Raw genomic sequence first — 7,500 nt, forward strand, 5'->3', positions numbered from 1 at the left:
AGGGTTCGGATGGTGGGACCGGGCCCGGGGCTTGAGCTCCGGCCGGCCGGCCCCGGGGTGTGCAAGCCCCCCGTCCCGCAGGCCACCAGAGGGTCCGGGCGCTGGGGACGGGGCTCCACCGGGGCCCGGGGAGGCTCTCCCCAGCCTGGCTAGGGTTTGGAAGCTGGGACCTGGCCCGGGGCTTGAACTCCATCTGGCAGGCCCCGAGGGTGCTGGAGCCCCCTGTCCTGCAAGCCAGTCGAGGGCCTGGGCGCTAGGATCCCTCTGGGCCTGGGGAGGCATTCCCCGGCCTGGCTAGGGTTCGGAACATGGGACCGGGCCCGGGGCTTTAACTCTGTCCGGCAGGTCCCGGGGTGCTGGAGCCCCCGTCCTGCAATCCAGCTGAGGTTCCGGGTGCTGGGGTCCATCGGGGCCTGCAGAGGCTCTCCCTGGCCTGGGGGTAGGGTTTGGAAGCTAAGCCCCAAGCCCGCCATGAGCAGGACGCCGTTTAGGCCCCGGTCGAGCGGGCGAGTGGATTTGTGGAGCCCTGGCCCCAGCCAAGCAGGTTCAGAGCCTCCCCGTGCCAGACTGACGCACCTGAGGGCCCACCGGAGGTCATGCCCGGGCCCCGGCAGCGCATGGGCAGCATATCCCCAGACCTGGTTACCTGGCAGACTGGGACCTGCTGGCACCCTGGCCCTGCCGAGCCCCAGTTCTCTCCCAGGGCTCGACAAATCGACGACCAGATGGCCGAACTTCCCTGGAAGTCCCGATGAGGTGCCATTCGCCTCCCAGATCCCAGCGAGGGCTCCAGGAGGTCGGGTACTTTCACGCTTTGGGTCCCCTCTGTCACCTCGCGTGCAGAGTTTACAAGAAAGGAGGGTAATTTCCCTCCGGATTACTAGGGACAGGGTACGCCCAGACACCCCTCCAAGGCTGGTGGTTCTCTGCCATGGGGACCAGATAGGCTATGCCTGGGTAACACCTCCCTAGGCCACCCGGGGCTTCCTTCCGCCAGGCAGACGGCATGTCAAATTGCCCAGGACGGGCTCCATGGCTCTTGGGCAGTCGTCCCCTGGGCGCCCGGGGCTCCATCCACCCCGGCGGCATGGAAAAGTGGCCAGGACGGGCTCCATGCGTCCCGGGCATTCGTCCCCCGGGCGTCCGGGGCTCCATCCAGGCTGACGGTATGGCAGAGTGCCCGGGTCGGGCTCCATGGTTTTCACGGTGGTCCTCCCCTGGGTGTCTGGGGGCTCCAGGCCGAAGGCATGGAAAAGTGCCCAGGACGGGCTCCATGCGTCCCGGGCATTCGTCCCCCGGGCGTCCGGGGCTCAATCCAGGCTGACGGTATAGCAGAGTGCCCGGGTCGGGCTCCATGGTTTTCACGGTGGTCCTCCCCTGGGTGTCTGGGGGCTCCAGGCCGAAGGCATGGAAAAGTGCCCAGGACGGGCTCCATGCGTCCCGGGCATTCGTCCCGGGACGGGGACGGGGACAGGGACAGGGTCGGGAGAGTCCAGGCGGCTTCACTTCCGTGTCCAGCCATCTGATCGCCCAGATTCCCTCGGCCATCTGGTCGCCCGGATCCCCTCGGGCATCTGGTCGCCCGCAACGCTTTCCTATAAGGGCGACCAGATGGCCGAACTTCCCTGGAAGTCCCGATGAGGTGCCATTCGCCGCCCGGATCCCAGCGAGGGCTCCAGGAGGTCGGGTACATTCGCGCCTTGGGTCCCCTCTGTCACCTCGCGTGCACAGATTACAAGAAAAGGGGGTAATTTTCCTCCGGATTACTAGGGAGAAGGGTACGCCCGGACACCCCTCCGAGGCTGGCGGTTCTCTGCCATGGGGACCAGATGGGCTATGCCTGGGCAACACCTCCCTAGGCCACCCGGGGCTTCCTTCCTCCAGGCCAACCGCATGTCAAATTGCCCAGGACGGGCTCCATGGCTCCTGGGCAGTCGTCACCCGGGCGTCCGGGGCTCCGTCCAGGCTGACGGCATGGAAAAGTGCCCAGGACAGGCTCCATGCGTCCCGGGCATTCATCCCCCGGGCGTCCGGGGCTCCATCCAGGCTGACGGCATGGCAGAGTGCCCGGGTCGTGATCCATGGTTTCCAGGGATGTCCTCCCCTGGGTGTCTGGGGGCTCCAGGCCGAATGCATGGAAAAGTGCCCAGGACGGGCTCCATGCGTCCCGGGCATTCGTCCCCTGGGCGTCCGGGGCTCCATCTAGGCTGACGGTATGGCAGAGTGCCCGGGTCGGGCTCCATGGTTTTCACGGTGGCCCTCCCCTGGGTGTCTGGGGGCTCCAGGCCGAAGGCACAGAAAAGTGCCCAGGACGGGCTCCATGCGTCCCGGTCACTCGTACCCCGGACGTCCGGGGCTCCATCCAGGCTGACGGCATGGCAGCGTGCCCGGGTCGGGCTCCATGGGTCCCGGGCAGCCCTCCCCCGGGCGTCCGGGGCTCCCACCTCCAGGCAGACGGCATGTCAAAGTGCCCAGGACGGGCTCCATGAGTCTGGGACAGTCCTCCCCCGGGCGTCTGGGACACCCGTCTCCATGAGGCCAACGGCATAGGCAAAGTACCCAGGACGGGCTCCATGGGTCCCGGGCAGACCTCTCCCCGGGCATCCGGGGCTCCCACCTCCAGGCCGACGGAATGTCAAAGTACCCAGGACGGGCTCCATGGGTCCCGGGCAGCTTCCCCCGGGCGTCCGGGGCACCCACCTCCAGGCCGACGGCATGTCAAAGTACCCAGGACGGGCTCCACGGGTCCCGGGCATTCCTCCCCCCAGGTCGTCCGGGCCCTAGAGCTCCGGTGGTCCAACCTGCGCCTGAGGCCCAGCCGGGGTCCAAGAGCCCTGCCTTGCGTGGGCAGGAAGTCAGGAACCCCACCGCGAAGGCTTGGGATGGATGGGGAGCTGGGAGTCCTTTCGATCCCGGCCATCTGGTCGCCCGCGATGCTTTCCAATGGGGCGACCAGATGGCTGGGCTTCCCTGGAAGTCCCGATGAGGTGCCATTCGCCTCCCGGATCCCAGCTAGGGCTCCATGAGGTCGGGTTCTTTTACGCCTTGGGTCCCCTCTGTCACCTCGCGTGCACGGATTGCAAGAAAGGGGGGTAATTTCCCTCCGGATTACTAGGGGCAGGGTACGCCCGGACACCTCTCCAGGGCTGGTGGTTCTCTGCCCGGGGGACCAGATGAGATATGCCTGGGCAACACCTCCCCCGGGCGTCTGGGGGCTCCATTCTCCGGGCCAACGGCATGGCTCAATGCCCAGGACGGGCTCCACGTGTCCCGGACAGACCGCCCCTGGGCGTCCGGGGCACCCATCTCCAGGAGGCCAATGGGATGGCAAAGTACCCGGGAAGGGCTCCACGGGTCCCGGGCAGCCTTCCCCCGGGCGTCCGGGGCTCCCACCTCCAGGCCGACGGCATGTCACACTGCCCAGGACGGGCTCCATGGGCCCCGGACAGACCTCCCCCCGGGCGTCCGGGGCACCCATCTCCAGGAGGCCAACGGGATGGCAAAGTACCCGGGAAGGGCTCCACGGGTCCCGGGCAGCCTTCCCCCGGGCGTCCGGGGCTCCCACCTCCAGGCCGACGGCATGTCACACTGCCCAGGACGGGCTCCATGGGCCCCGGACAGACCTCCCCCGGGCATCCGGGGCACCCATCTCCAGGAGGCCAACGGGATGGCAGAGTAACCGGGAAGGGCTCCACGGGTCCCGGGCAGCCTTCCCCCGGGCGTCCGGGGCTCCCACCTCCAGGCCGACGGCATGTCACACTGCCCAGGACGGGCTCCATGGGCCCCGGACAGACCTCCCCCGGGCGTCCGGGGCACCCATCTCCAGGAGGCCAACGGGATGGCAGAGTAACCGGGAAGGGCTCCATGGGTCCCGGGCAGCCCTCCCCCGGGCGTCCGGGGCTCCCACCTCCAGGCCGACGGCATGTCACACTGCCCAGGACGGGCTCCATGGGCCCCGGACAGACCTCCCCCGGGCGTCCGGGGCACCCATCTCCAGGAGGCCAACGGGATGGCAGAGTAACCAGGAAGGGCTCCATGGGTCCCGGGCAGCCCTCCCCCGGGCGTCCGGGGCTCCCACCTCCAGGACGAAGGCATGTCAAAGTGCCCAGGGCGGGCTCCACGGGCCCCGGGCAGCCCTCCCCCCGGGCGTTCGGGGCACACATCTCCAGGAGGCCAACGGCATTGGCAAAGTACCCGGGAAGGGCTCCACGGGTCCCGACCAGGCTTCCCACGGGCGTCCCGGGCACCCTCCTCCAGGCCGACGGCATGTCAAAGTGTCCAGGACGGGCTCCATGGGTCCCGGGCAGCCCGCTCCCGGGCGTCCGGGGCTCCCACCTCCAGGCCGACGGCATGTCAAAGAGCCCAGGACGGGATCCACGGGTACCAGGCAGTCCTCCCCCGGGCGTCCGGGGCTCCCATCTCCAGGCCAACGGCATGGCTCAATGCCCAGGACGGGCTCCATGGGTCCCGCGCAGGCCTCCCCCGGACGCGTCCGGGGCAACCATCTCCATGAGGCCAACGGCATTGGCAAAGTACCCGGGAAGGGCTCCACGGGTCCCGGGCAGGCCTCCCCCGGGCGTCCAGGGCACCCACCTCCAGGCCGACGGCATGTAAAAGTGCCCAGGACCAGTTCCACGGGTCCCGGGCAGTCCTCCCCCGGGCGTCCGGGGCTCCCTTCCCCGGGCCAAAGCATTCCAGAGTGCCCAGGACGGGCTCCACGGGTCCCGGGCGTCCAGGGCTCCCTTCCCCGGGCCAACGGCTTGTCAGAGTGCCCAGGACGGGCTACGGGCCCCGGGCGTCCGGGGCACCCTTCCCCGGGCCAGCGGCATGTCAGAGTGCCCAGGACGAGTTCCACGGGACCCGGACGTCCGGGGCTCCCTTCCCCGGGCCAACGGCATACAGGAGTGCCCAGGACGGGCTCCACAGGTCCCGGTCGTCTGGGGCTCCCTTCCCCGGGCCAACAGCTTGTCAGAGTGCCCAGGACGGGCTCCACGGGTCCCGGGCAGTCCTCCCCCGGGCCAACAGCAGGTCAGAGTGCCCAGGACGGGCTCCACGGGTCCCGGGCAGCTCCATGCCCAAACCCATTTGAAAACCCGCCGCAGCGAAGGGGTTATAGGCGGCCATCTATTCGAATGCACAAATGCATGCTGTGACATCGCATTCCTTTACAGCGAGATGCCTTGGCATCGCAAGTCAGTAGATCAACTTGATCTAGAGGACACACAAACTAAAGGCATAATACAATCTATTTTTCAAACTCCAACCTGCGCAACAGGAGGGAAAGTGTTGATATACTAGCCCCTTCAGTGCTAATGACGGCTCCTGCTCGTCACGATTCCAGTAGGGAAGGTGTTGGTACATTCCTTATGTTGGAGCGCCATCTAGAGCAAGTCCGGTAGATAATGTGTTTGCAATAGTAGCGCGCAATGCTTTCCAATGGGGCGACCAGATTGCCGGGCTGACATGGAAGGCCTGAGGTCCAGGGGAGGGTGGCCTCCCCATCCCGGGCGCTGTCCTTGGTCCTGCTGCGTGGCAGGGTGCCCGGGACGGGGTCCTGGAGGGCCCGGGAGGCTTCCCCCTGCGCCTCCGGGCTTGGGAGCCCAGGCTGGGCCCCGGGTCGGGTGCCACGGCCCTGGGCCCTGTCTCCCAGCCTGCCGCACTGCCAAGGGCCCGGAAAGGGGTTCCGGTGTGCCCGGGGAGCCTCCCCTTGCTTGGCTGGGTTCAGGAGCAGTGGCTAGGGCCCCTGAGGGCCCGGGGAGGGCGGCCTCCCCACCCCGGGCTCTGTCCTTGGTCCTGCTGCGTGGCAGGGTGCCCCGGATGGGGTCCGGAGGGACCGGGGAGGCGTCCCATGCACCTCCGGGCTTGGGAGCCCCGGCTGCGTCCAGGGGCCCGGCCGGGCCCCGGGTCGGTTTCTCCGGCCCTGGGCCCTGTCTCCCAGCCTGCCGCACTGCCAAGGGCCCGGGAAGGGGTTCCGATGTGCCCGGGGAGCCTCCCCTTGCTTGGCTGGGTTCAGGAGCAGTGGCTAGGGCCCCTGAGGGCCCGGGGAGGGCGGCCTCCCCACCCCGGGCTCTGTCCTTGGTCCTGCTGCGTGGCAGGGTGCCCGGGACGGGGTCCGGAGGGACCGGGGAGGCGTCCCATGCACCTCCGGGCTTGGGAGCCCCGGCTGCGTCCAGGGGCCCGGCCGGGCCCCGGGTCGGTTTCTCCGGCCCTGGGCCCTGTCTCCCAGCCTGCCGCACTGCCAAGGGCCCGGGAAGGGGTTCCGGTGTGCCCGGGGAGCCTCCCCTTGCTTGGCGGGGTTCAGGAGCAGTGGCTAGGGCCCCTGAGGGCCCGGGGAGGGTGGCCTCCCCACCCCGGGCTCTGTCCTTGGTCCTGCTGCGTGGCAGGGTGCCCGGGACGGGGTCCGGAGGGACCGGGGAGGCGTCCCATGCACCTCCGGGCTTGGGAGCCCCGGCTGCGTCCAGGGGCCCGGCCGGGCCCCGGGTCGGTTTCTCCGGCCCTGGGCCCTGTCTCCCAGCGTGCCGCACTGCCAAGGGCCCGGGAAGGGGTTCCGATGTGCCCGGGGAGCCTCCCCTTGCTTGGCTGGGTTCAGGAGCAGTGGCTAGGGCCCCTGAGGGCCTGGGGAGGGCGGCCTCCCCACCCCGGGCTCTGTCCTTGGTCCTGCTGCGTGGCAGGGTGCCCGGGACGGGGTCCGGAGGGACCGGGGAGGCGTCCCATGCACCTCCGGGCTTGGGAGCCCCGGCTGCGTCCAGGGGCCCGGCCGGGCCCCGGGTTGGTTTCTCCGGCCCTGGGCCCTGTCTCCCAGCCTGCCGCACTGCCAAGGGCCCGGGAAGGGGTTCCGGTGTGCCCGGGGAGCCTCCCCTTGCTTGGCTGGGTTCAGGAGCAGTGGCTAGGGCCCCTGAGGGCCCGGGGAGGGCGGCCTCCCCACCCCGGGCTCTGTCCTTGGTCCTGCTGCGTGGCAGGGTGCCCGGGACGGGGTCCGGAGGGACCGGGGAGGCGTCCCATGCGCCTCCGGGCTTGGGAGCCCCGGCTGGGTCCAGGGGCCCGGGCGGGCCCCGGGTCGGGTGCTCAGGCCCTGGGCCCTGTCTCCCAGCCTGCCGCACTGCCAAGGGCCCGGAAAGGGGTTCCGATGTGCCCGGGGAGCCTCCCCTTGCTTGTCTGTGTTCAGGAGCTCCATCCGGGGCCCCTGAGGGCCCCGGGGAGGGTGGCCTCCCCACCCCGGGCTCCGTCCTGGGTCCTGCCGCGGGGCAGGGTGCCCGGGACGGGGTCCGGCGGGCCCGGGGAGGCTTCCCCTGTGCCTCCGGGCCTGGGAGCCCCGGCTGGGTCCAGGGGCCCGGTCGGGGCCCCGGGTCGGGCGCTCCGGCCCTGGGCCCGGTCCCCCGGGCTGCCGCTCCACCCAGGGCCCAGGACAGGGGTCCGTCGGTCCCTTGCAGGCCTCCCCTGCTTGTCAAGGTGTAAGCGGGCCCCGGGTCGGAGGGCCCGCCGGCCCCTGGCAGCCTCCAT

This window comes from Lissotriton helveticus, chromosome 5_1, assembly GCF_964261635.1.
Source record: "Lissotriton helveticus chromosome 5_1, aLisHel1.1, whole genome shotgun sequence".
NCBI classification, from domain to species: Eukaryota; Metazoa; Chordata; class Amphibia; order Caudata; family Salamandridae; genus Lissotriton; species Lissotriton helveticus.